Below are 13,414 nucleotides of genomic sequence, written 5' to 3'. Positions count from 1 at the left end.
ATCACGTCCCGACACCTGCTCAGTGACTGTGACCAGCCAGTGATCCTTGATGCTCATCAATTGCTGTGTAAAACTCAACAATCGCGGAAACGCATCAATAACGCTTGCGTTATTGATTTTAATTGATTTAAAATGGTCCATTTTTTACTACATTTGTTATAGCCCATTGTTGTTGGTGTAATTTTCCCGTTCACTGAAGACAACTACACGCGCGCTTTGTTTCAAAATTATATATCAAGAAAGCAAGAGGAATAACTGGACTACAGTAGGCTACATACCCACTATGATATGCCCTGTTCAAATGGTTTAAACCCTTAATTTATTATAGATAATATATCTAGATCTATAAGAGTCAGCAATTCAGAAAAAATTATAATGCCAACTTCTGAAACAATCCTCTCTGTCAGGGGGCATAGAAAAACTTGATCACATTTAGAAAAATAATGAAATCTACCCAAGTAGCTATAAACACATTTCGGTATCTGCATATTCATTATGTAATATCATGTAGACACTGAAGCAAACCTCCAATTATGGCAATTCACTGCACACATAGTAATAATGTAATATACCATAATGTAATTTTGATTAGTCATTCATGGACTATTTAGAAATCATTACATTGCCTAATATGCAATTTTGTCAAAAAAGAATCACTTGGGATGTTCTGTATATTTCACAGGGGTGTAATCTATACTTTTTGCATTTTTCAACATTTATATTTTGTTGGACCCTTATACTGGACCCATCCCATGACGTTTGAATGAAAGTATGCATACTTTATACATATTTTTTGTTGGTATAACCCAACATGTACTTAAATTGATGACTTCATGCATAAAAACTAATTGCAACAATGCGCTATATCTCAAGTGCTTTTCAAGTCACAGAAAAAGCAGTGTGAGACCACACAGACTGCAAAACACTTTCAGCCAATAAACCCCAAAGCAAAACCTGTTCCTACCATTACCCTTTCATAGGTTATCTATGTTGTCTACACAAAGATTAATCATTAGCATAGCTCAGCTGAACATTAAGATGTGTAGCCAGAGGTTTTATTTTAATTTTATTTTTGATGCACAAAGCAGAAAGGTTTATGTCTGGATTGAAACTGTGCAATACCTACTGGTACACAGAAAAATGTTCAGTGTTAAAACAACAGTGTACATACACACACACACACACACACAGAGCGAACCCTGTGATTCCGTAGGAGAGCCCTATCTAGTTAAAGCGTTCTTTGTCAGGCAAAATGGCTATTTGTCTGGGAACGTTTGTACTTCACACCTATGACAGAGAGTTCCATAAATGACCGCTATGGCAAAAAAAAAACCCTGTTCGAACCAAGTTTATAGTCCCAATTGGACTCATATGTACCTTGTCAGAGATGAATTAACACTGGACATTTCACTGTGTACATGCGACACAAAAGAACATGCACATATGTGTGTGTGCCATTTTAGACCTATATAGAGTTCTTCACACACTTACTATCATCATATGCCATAGGTTCTGTCCTTTAGAAAGCCTCATACAGAATATTGGCCACTGTGGTTTATGCCCACCATGTTTAGATAAATTACATGCCTTTGAGTGCCCCACATACTTCAGAGTCTAGAGGACAGGTATTGCAGGTATGTGCCAAAGCTGGCCATTGCTTTGCACTACATAATGAACATTTGAGATACAATACTATGAAAACTCTCTGATGAAGGCTGTTTAGCTGTAAAGCATTACTTGGCAGAATTTTTTATATGTTCTAATCCATGGAAGAAAGGCTTTTTAACGTCCACGTGAGTGCCTTGGAACATTTTTCTTTTCATACATTTTCGGTTCCTCTGCTTCCAGTGAACACCAGTGGCCACATGCTTTGATACCCTTGAAGTGCTCACAGTACTTTTCCATTACTACAAAAAAAAGTAATTTATTCATTTACGTACATTTGCCTGTATGTATGTATGTGTGTATGTATTTATTGATTTAATACAAAGCAAAACTGCACGTTTCGACAGAAAAAACATTGACCCTGCTTCTTTCAAAATGCCCCTTTTCTGGGCCTCAAGCAGCTGCTATGCTATGCAGACATGCTAACTGCACTCACCAGCAGGATTGCGACTTGCATTAATCAGTCAGATTGAGACTATCTGCGGTTTAAGGTAGGCTGAAGTTATGACAAAAGACGTGCTCCATTATGACATTAAAACATTTCAACCGTGACATGAAATTGCTGCAAAGAGGCGTATGTCTTCATAGGGTAATTGCACAGGCTGTCCCGCAGACTAGACGCAGGGGAGATAAAATGGTGGTTCGGGTGCAGGCGTATGGGGGGCGGTCTGGCGGGTGGGGGCAGGAGACGGCTACAGGAAGCGGAGGAGCCCAGCTGATGAGTGAAAGAGATGAAAGGACTCCCTGGGGAAGGTAGGTCCTGGGGGGCGAGGGAGGCAGAGGGAGGATAATCACACTCTGCTCTTTAGGTTGCGGCGGAGATAGCCCATGAATGGACTTTCTTGCATTAAAAATGTGGCTTTGTCACAGGAAAGCAGCTGTCGTGTTAAATCGGGCTTTTTTCCATTAATGCACTCTGGCGCTTTCTTCTTTGATTGCCACTGGAGAGAGAACACTTCAATTTAGCCATTATAGTGCCGGCATTGTTCTTACATTTCTAATTAAAGGTGATATAAAATTATCAACAGGTCATTAGAAACAATTGTATACAGTGTGGAGCACGACAGAATGTGTTATATGGTGTGTGATAAAATATAGATATTTTTTATTGATAAAAGAGACATAAACAAACTGCAGCAAGCATACTCTTATTCGATTAAAATATATCATGCAGTCTGACAGGCAAATACAGTAAGGTTTCTACAATGTCAACTGTACAGATCAAATGTCAGTGGGACTCAATGAGCTGTGACCAGCTTTGACAGAGAGAATAGCAAGGACACGAGAATAGGAGCCTGGAGAATAATTAATGTTGTCTGAAATGGAAAAAAAAGAAAAAGTCTGATTTTATTGCCAAATAAATGTCATATCATAATGACCCTGACAAACAGATCATGTGAAAATGACAATTATACCTTTATTTACAGTACAATTTAAAGATAAATCCATCATAGCTTGGCAGTCTATCCATGTGCTGCTAGCACTTTAGGGCAAAAAAGGCACTAGATGTATTTTCCAAAGGTTAAACCACAGTGTAGGTTTTAGTATTATTAATAACAGTAATAAACATTACCTTTATTATATACACAACAATCCATCATCACTGGATATATTTTTAAGAATTATTTTGTGTAATTCTCCAAATCAGGCCAGAAAATCACCAATAGCTTCCCTTGCCCCTACACTGAGATCCTAGGACAGTTTAACATAAACACATGCATGAAATGGTCTGTTGTCTTTAAATGAATGCGTGTGGGGGTTTTGAAGTGTTTCAAGCACTGGAGGAAATGGCCTCTATCTAGCACTCTCAAACATCTTTCTTGAATGGGCTTTGAGTGGCGAATGAATGATAATGAGTTAATGGACGCTGATTGGTTTGGCTGGGGCACGGATACAGCTGATGTTGTCATTACAACGCGCACTTCTTACAGGGAGAACGGAACGGGGGGAACGGTGGTCCCTGTGAAGGTTTCAGCACCTGCAGTACGTGGACAGCTCCAGGTCTGCCTGGAGTACTATATAGTATCGGTTTTAACTTTAAAGTACTTATCAAAGGAATGATACGTCATCAGTAATACTTTTTTTTCCTACATTCATAATTCTGCTTTTTTTTATATTACTGTTACCGTGAATTTTTTGTAAATATATTTTAAAAAATTGCATTGTATATTTGGTGAGTATGCAAATAAATGTAAAATTGGTAAAACAGTCTTTACACAGAAGAATGACCTTTTTACTTATGCAGCAAAATATTTCAGTGTTAATTCAGCTCAGTGTATATATAGAGTCCAACAGGGACCATATGTACACTGTAAGAGTTGATTTAACACTGCACATCAGCTTGTAGGTCATTCCAAACATATTGGAGAACTTGCCATAGTTCTGGAGACTTTGGCTGTCTCACTTGAGTAATCCCAGACAGCCTCAATCAATTTTTTATCTGAAAAATGGTCTATTACTTAATATATTACATTATTTAACAAAAGTATACAAAACCTCTGCACTGTTTCATTTTTTCAGATCAGATTCAGATCAGATTTGCTCTTTTCTACTGACATATATGCAGGGAACCATGGACGCTGAATACTTTTGCACAGTACTGTAAATTTAGATATTTATTTTTGAGACCACCTCAACACTCTCAGGCATCACTGAATATTCGGACCGCCTTTTATAAAAGTCATGTCCATAGGGTGCAATGTGTTGGAGGATATTTACTGTGAATATACATAATGGAATTCTGTCTATATAATACATGATAATGATGATTTTACGGATTGTAAAATATTCCGACATATTCGAACATGTAATCGTAGGAATAGAAGTACATTTTGGAGGAAATAAAGCTCATAGACAAGCCTACCATCAGAAGATTTCTCAAGGGCGGAATTTTATTCATCCTAATCAATTATTTGTAAAATACCCTATAAAACAACACGATTGAGTGATCATTAAATGTTTACACACGCGTAGCTGTTGACCTTGGCTGGTCCCCACGTGTGTGCCTGAAACCGCCCGGTCTGTACCGTAAAAAAAACACCACACAAATACCCCAGAGCTTATCGCAGCAGACAGATGGCAGTGGTGGCCTGCTTCTGAGTAAGTTCCAGGGCGACAGTAAACACGGCGAAAATATGCCATAGCGCCTATCACCAATCCAGTTGAACTACGTGTACAATTTCAGACAGCCAATTTCCAGCAATTCCATTTAAACGTACGGGGAAAATGTGATTTTACCTAGGTCTGAAAGCGGTCCCAAGAGGCAGCTATTTAGGGCAGCGACGATCCATTTTCAGCACCGCTCTGGCGTGCTCGTCCAGAGGGCGATTCAAATGGTGCTTAATGAATTACGTGCATCATTGGAATTTGCGCCCAAAGGCCCCACTAATATGGACTCTGCGTGTGCGCTTATGTTCAGACGGAGCAATATGCTTTATTCACTGTATAACTGGAGATAAATTACGCGGCATATGGCGTACCGGTCTGTAGTTCCGTGGAGCAACAGAGCATGTCTCTGGCATCTGGGTAGACGTATTCTGTGTTATTTGTATGGACAAGTTAAATTAACTGCCCACGGAAAAACCATGTTGTCACGTTTGGGCTACAGTCCAAAAACAACTTCATTGGTCACCGAGAATGTATTCGTTCACGGGCTTAACCATTAAACAAGAAGACACTATCATCCAATCCAGGGGGGCCTAGGTATAGCATGACGACAAACCCAGCCCACCACCGGAAAAAATTTAAAATATCCATGCCTAATCGACACTTATGAACATTAAAAGCATTAAAGCCTGCTTATAACCAGGTGTCACATTCATGTTGGGGTCGGTTAGGAAACATTAAATGTATTCATTAACCCATTTGTTTACAGGATACAGTATATACCCTACTCATTTCCTCCCTGAGCCAAATAAATTATTTAAAAGTTTAGAAGATAAAACGATAAGAAGCACTAGATATTGTTTGTAGTTCAGTGCTATAGAAGATTAAAATGATCATTAATCCAAGTACAGTCTTTCTAAATATGTTTGGATTGAAAGCCTTCAGTGTTAAACAAGGGTTTACACTATAGGACTGTCAACTGTAATCTTAATATGATAATATTTTTACTAAGACTGGGAACCTGAATCAGCCTGGGTTACATTCGTAATTGTTCGTAAAACTACTTTTCTGTGCTTGATTGATCTTGCCTGGTGCAATTGAGCCAACCAAGGGGACCAGAAGGCGGAGCTTGCACTTTTTGAGAGTATTTCATAGGTTCTAATACACCAGGCAAGATCCGTAAAGCATATGAATCAAAACCAATGACGTATTTCACCCTGGTCATACCTGAATATGATTAATCAGAAGAGCTGTCCTTAAATTAAGCATTCTTTCATCAGTATTTTCAAATAATTTGACCCGGCACAACAAATATCCAATAATTACGGTATTTCACAAAATTGAATGATTAAATTTAAACCCCAGACATGATTGAACTGATTTAAAAGATATTTCTTGTATTTTTTATTTTTTTGAGCCTGTTTGACTCATTAGTGTAGTCTTGTTCTTGTTTGTATAACTTAATTTAATGTTAAATTGGGATATCAAGTGGGCAGTCGAGTCTACACTCAAGTAAACTAGACTGTAAGTCTCTCTGGAAAGGAGCATCTATAAATGCCATTAAAGAAGACAGGTGGAAGGTAATTTTATTAAGGAGTTTCTGAAGAAGGCCAGGAAACTGGTTCTGGGATTGCCTTGTTGGTTTGCCATTGAAACCGGCCTTGAAATAAGGTATTTTAGATGCTAAATTTAGGAAAATTGCTTTCTTCTCAAAAGAAATGGCATTATCCAATATTTTAAATAGATAGATGACATAAGGTTCCCATTTACAATTTCCTTTCCATTCCAAATGTTTTAATATGTATATCTATGCTGTGTGCTCATCTATCTATCCGTCTGTCTGCTTCTATGAATTAATTAATTAATGAATTGCATCATCTTATGGCTAGATGATACTGGAAGACATATGGACCGCAATGAAGATATACCACATGGTGGCGATGTTGCATCATTTCAATCAAGCTAACGTTTTGCTTTAGTTATTCTTTTTGTTTTGTTCCTCTGAGACACGAATACCATGTTTCGCTTTGCACTACAGACAACAATAGTAATCATGAAGAGTGATAATTAAAATTGAATAGAACGTTTATGAAACATTTATATAGTCAGTGGAGTATGTACATGCCTGTATTGTTACGGTTAGTTAATAGTTAATACTTAATGAATTTGTAATACATTTAAATCGGGGCACGTCAGCATAACCTTGCTTAATTAGCATGGCGTGCATCATGCTATCGATTCAGACCTGTCAAACGAAATTATGGATTGTTCCTAATGTTGACTCTGTTAGTATTTCATTTTGCTGCGCGTGCAGTCAGAGACCCTAATAATGCTGTATGACCGACTGACTAGCAAGTCTGTGTCGCTCATCAGTATCGACTATGTAGCGTAAAGCCAGCACCGCCGCGCCAGACATCTACGATTGTACAGTCTACAGTTAACACGGTCAGCAATACGTCTCGCATACGGATGAACTGAGCTCCACTTACTTACCAACAAATCACACTTCTTTCCGGTTGTCTCGTGATAATTTGCTGACGACGAAGTTCATGTCGTTCCCGTCAGGGAACCGTGTTTATGCTGCATGATTATGAGGAAATAAAAACATTTGGGGAAGAGAAACATAACAGAATCTTGGTCATGAACCCCGACATCACAGCCAGTACCTTAGGGAGAGTTAGAGACAGGTGTATATTTCAATGTGAGAACCTAATCTAATTAAGAACATTAGTGCTTGAAAGTAATTCTATTTATTTAGGCCCACCTCAAATTCCTTGCTTTATCATAATTCTGCTAAAATACAGTATATGTAGCTTTATATGGTGCAGTGACACATTGTATCGTTTTTTTCAAGCTTGGCTCCATATACTTTACCAATTATGCAATGATGAAATGTTAAGATGGAAAATATAGAGTAACAGAATTTAATGAGCCAATCTGTCTTTTTGAAAATGAATAAGAAATGCATCACAACTGTGCATTAACTGAGCTGTGAGGTCAACTGTCCAAATTCTGTCTAAGGTCAGTATGTTTTCTATAATGTGGTGTAGCAGGGGTCATGACCCCTGGCTCTACAGTGATCAAAGAACAGGCTCAACATGTTTCAGCCTGGGTGAACTCTGAACTCACCCCGCTGCTCAATGAGGTCCACCTTAGAGGAGAATGAACAATATATACAATCAGCTTAAAGCTGACAGCAGTATATTGGAAATATTATTTCCCCAAAAATATACCCCTCTGCTGAAATGTAAAACTATGTGGGAGCACCAAAATATGTGAATACAATGAGACGCATAAGTGCATACACTCAATGACCACTTTAATGGATATTTATGAAACTTTTTTACTTATTGGTCTTCTGCTGCTGTAGCCCATTCACTTCAAGGTTCAACATGCTGTGTGTTCAGACATGCTCTTATGCATACCACTGTTGTAAGGCATGGGCTGTTGAGTTACTCAAGCCTTCCTGTAAGATTGATCCTGTCTTGCCATTCTACTCTGACCTCTATCAGTAACAAGGCATTTTTGGATGTTTTTGTTTTTCACACCATTCTCTGTAAACTCTAGAGACTGCTGTGTGTGAAAATCCCAGGAGATCATCAGTTTCTAAGATACTCAAACCAACTGTCTGGCACCAATCATTCCATGGTCAAAGTCACTTTGATAACATTTCTTCCCCATTGTGATGTTTGGTCTGAACAACAACTGAACCTCTTGACCATGAATACATGCATTGAGTTGTTGCCACATGATTGGCTGATTAGATATTTGCATTAACAAGTTGGTGTACAGGTCTATTGAATAATGCAGTCACCGCATTAATTTTTTCTTGATTTGGCTCTGTACTCCACAATTTTGTAATAAAACTTTTCACGTGGTCAAAGTGCAGATTTTTAGCATTTATTAAAGAATGTTTTCATACAGTTTGGTTTCATCATGGAGAAAGTTTTTATACAGAGTCCCCCTATTTCATTTTGTGCTGCGAACACAGACTTAGAGAGCAATCAGTATTTAATCTGGATTCTAGACTTTCGGTTGCCTTTCAAATCTGTTATTGCCGTTAACATGTGCTAATGAAAGTAATTGAAAGTCATTATAAGGCTGAAAATAAATAAATAAATAATAATAATAATAAAAATAGTGAAGTAAAAAAACAGACATAGGCCAAACAATAGGCTTACCAAAATAAACAGTTTGGAACACACACACACACACACACACACAGACAGACACGCACATACTCATACACATATGCACAACATGCAATCATGCACATTTCCCTTATCCGTAATCAAATCTTTGTCACGGAAGACAATGGCTCAACCTTAGCCCAACATAAGAATGTATCTTATTAACCTCACCCTGAAACCCCTATTTTAATTTCTGACGACAATCACTTCTGTACTGTATAGTCCTTGATTCAAAGGCCCACAGTCCTACCCATTTGTATTTAGCACACATGGAATATTCCCTTAAAAGAATTTATCTTTTGTTCCGACAAATTCTGTTGTCTTTTGCCCATTAGCAGTTCTCAGGGAAAGATTGGTGGAGTTCCACACTTTCCCAGAGACCCTGCTTTCCTTTCAAACGGGGGCAACAAGCGGGGTCTCTTTCAGACGCTTGGCAGAGGCCTGGTCTGACAGTGATGTAATGCTCAGAGTCACAGGCGATTGGCTGCCGGATGAATGGGCTACACTCGGCCCACCGTGCGTAGGCGGTGCGGTGGGTTTAGGGCTCAATCAGACCTGGACCCTGGCTGTCTTCACCAGGGCTGATGAAGGCGAGCATTCACGCTGCCTGACAAATTGCCACTGAAGCAGAAGAGGAAAGAGGGTGAACAGGCAGGGTTCCTGCCCCCTCCTTCCCCAACCATCCCCCTCAACCCCCCCCCCCTAGCGCTCTGTCCCATCCCTCAAACTGCCCCCATCATATGGGAAGCAGGTCGGAGGAGATTTCGGAAACACTAGCACAATTAAGCGAGCTTTTCACAGGGCGGTCCGTGCCAGGCTTGGCTTGGAAAATCCCAGCCACGCCACCTCTTTATGCGCCAGTCGAAGGAGGTTGAGCGTACGGGGGGGTGGTCAGGGGCTGCTCATGAATGGTGCGTGCTATGAATAGCATGATCTACATGTTTCCCAGGACAATTTGAGTTTTAACATGGAGTGTGGATTCTATATTGCATTAGCATTTCCTAGCCCTAGCTTCTCGCTACTGGAGTAGGCTTAAAATGAATTCAGAATCTCATTTAGATTTTCCTGTCCATCCACTTTCACACTTGCTGTTGAGACTTAATAATGGTAAAGGGTTACATGGAGAAGCTCAATGTTGCCCCTCAGTTAGGAAATGGCTCTTGCGGCCACTGGAAAAGGACACATACCAATCAAAGAAGTATTGAAAACTTTCATTTTTAATTAATATTTTTACATTTTGCTTTGTATTAGATTAAGTCTACAGCAGCTAATTTGTATGTATGGAAAGATTTGCTTTTGCCTGTTTATTTTCCGCAGACAAATTTTCTCATCGACGAAAAACCAATGCGTCATTGTCTTGTCAGCTGTTTCCTTACATAATGTCCTCCTCCATCTCGACCAGTGCTGTAGATTTCCACAAATGATCCAACACCAAGGTCAAGAACCTCCCACCACCTCCGAGGCTTGACGAGATCCAGACATTTCATGCCAGAGATTATGCTATTAATATTATATCCATGCATTTCTCACTGCTACAGCAATACAGATAATAAAACATACACAGAACACAGTGGTTTTGTACACACTGATTTGTGTAGTGTAAGTTCAGTACAACTGAATTGAGGAACAAACCAAAAAGAATGCCCTTGTTCTCCCTTAAAACGCCTATTAAAAAACATAAATGAAAGCTAATATAACATAAATAAAAGGCACAACGTCATTGCCTTGAAATTAAAACACACTGTAAATGATAAAGGGTAACACTGTAAAGCTGTAACAACCTAACATGTTTTCCCACAGTTTCAAAACCCTACAAGTCAGATCTTCAGCATTTTCGGTCATGCAAAACATGCGCAGCCAGCAAAACAAACAAGCCAAGCGGCTAACAGCAGCTGCGCTAACCACCGACTGATCCCCTCCCCCCTCCTCTTCTCCCTCATCCCCCCTTCCTACCAATGAAAACTTTGTTCTGTGAAGAACAAAGGGAGGCCCTGGGCAAGGAGCATGCCATTCTTAATATGGGATTCCTGAGAATATCAAAGCGCGGAGTATGGCCGACCGGCAGAGGCTCTGAAGCCACCCATTCAACAGAGCCGTTAGCGGGGTTTAGGAGTACTTCCCTAATGAGGATTATCGGCGCAGGAGAGAAGGGTTACTCCAAGTCATTCAGTAACTCACCTCCCAGGCCCCCGCTCAGAATTGGAAGCACGCCAGGTCCAGTGACCGGCGAAATGTGGGTCGAGCGAACCAACGCGCTACTCTACACCGGGACGAAAAGAACGAGAAGGACACACCCTCTCATACCACCAGACTTAATCCCGTTTAGATTCAGTCCGAATATCGAAATATTTGTTGCATTTCTTTGACCTGCAAATAAACGGTGTTGTATAACTTGAAATGAGTTGCAGGTGTATGTACAGTAGGTCTATGGGTGTATATATATATTTTTTAGATACGTTGTAAAGACTGAATCCTTGAAGAATGCCTAAGATAATAACATTATGATAATCGTGAATAAAAGGCAATGAATAAATGATTTAAGAAGATCATTTATGACATTGTTGCAAATTTATTGTCACTGACACCCCCATGGCTCAAGACATTTATGATCGGTGCATAACAATGAGCTCATAAAAAGTGGGGGCATTAAGATATGTGGAACATACAGAAATGAAATAATGCTGATAGCCGCAAATCCCAAAACCTGTTAGTTTCTAATAATATAATGAAGTACAGGTATTAATTTTTCCTTTTGAATAAAGCTGAATGCTGACTTCCATTTTCTTTTTGTGTTACTCTGTTACTAACTGACACATAAATACTGTGGCATATGGAACACTCGGACCACAAAGCATACTGATTAGGTGTTCAGATAAAAACACACCAAGGTTCAGAGGTCACCAGCAACAACATCTGCTGTTACATAGCAGGCCCATCTGAGCCCTGGAGCTTACAGTAACAAAGCAGCATCTTGCAGGAGAGCATAACTGAGTCATAGCCTACTACGGCCAAGGGCTTCCTATCAGCAGAATGCCAGAAGATGTGTTGCAATATTGATGCTATGATTCACTGTCTTTTTAGTAGTTACTGAACAGTTTTCAACATCTGACATACAAAAACATTGTCAACATGCATTGTTAACAATATTTTATGACATAAGGACTTGATAAACATAACAATATTTGCAATAGGAAATAATCAAATTACAGTGAAAGTGTATGCATGGCAACCATGCAAATTCTCACCTCAGAGAAGAAACAATAGCAGTAAGTTATTAATCACAACGAAGGCATATACTAAAATACAGTGAATGTACTTATGCAGAGATTATAAAGACCTGCTGGGCAGTGATTTTATTTGTCCTTGTGAGTCTTTAAGCTGTGCTTTGATTCCACCCTCATTTCCTCTCCAGTATACAGTCATGTGAAAGAGTTTGCTTGTAGGTAGCTTATGGACTTAGGAACACCAGAGGAGCAGTGGACTGAACAGCCAGTATAGGGATATACAGTATGGACTTGAATGCCCTGCCAAGGCTGGGTAGCTAGATTAGTGAAATAAAAAAGTAATTAGGAAATAAAAATGAAGGTAAATAAAACCCCTCCTAGAAAAGAGGCAATAATGAAACAGTTTTGCCCACCCGTCCATCATTATAGATTTACATAGAAAGCATGAGTAGTGTGTAAAGCATTCACAAATCAAAATGACAGATGATGGCTATAGCTTCTTGCTTTCAAAGGAGCATGCAAAGTATTTTTAGACGAACAGGGCCATATTCCTGTGGGGTTCCAACAGCAGATTGAAAAACTGGTTCAGCAACATTAACTCATTAGACCTAAGTAAGTTGGCTAACACGTTGACAATAATACAGATACAGCCCTTATGACGTGGACTGACCTGTCAGCGATAGGATCAGGAAATGGGAGAGATACGCTGAGAAGCCATTTGAGCATACTACACTTCATACTGCACTGACTGCTAAATTTAAAATGGCCATTAAATACTTACCTGGAGCATAATAATTGACATAGAATGTGGCATTCAATCAGCGTGTGCTGTTCTTCCAGGTCTGCTGTTAAAAGCCTTTAATTCGGTTATCCTTTTAGGGAGTTAGAGATGTAATAGGGTTAAACCGGCTGATCATGTCCCGAATTCCCACACAAAGGAGTCTTTCTGAGTTAACTGTGGGAGAAAAATGGACGTCTTTGGAAGGCGAAGAAGGGGTCAGCTGAGGACAAAGAGAGCTGCTGAGAGATGAACCTCAGACCTTATCCAGGCATATTCGTATTCATATGCACAGTATTATGTACAGTATGTACAGTATTATAACATTTTCAATGCCGCTTGAGGAAATGCTAATATAATAAGAATAACAATAAAAATACATTTACAATTCTTTTAAAGATAAATGGTAATAAATGGTCATAATGATGTTGTTAATTCAGACTATAATCAAA

The sequence above is a fragment of the Conger conger genome, chromosome 5, assembly GCF_963514075.1.
Source record: "Conger conger chromosome 5, fConCon1.1, whole genome shotgun sequence".
NCBI classification, from domain to species: domain Eukaryota; kingdom Metazoa; phylum Chordata; class Actinopteri; order Anguilliformes; family Congridae; genus Conger; species Conger conger.
Note: the sequence above shows the minus strand (reverse complement) of the source record.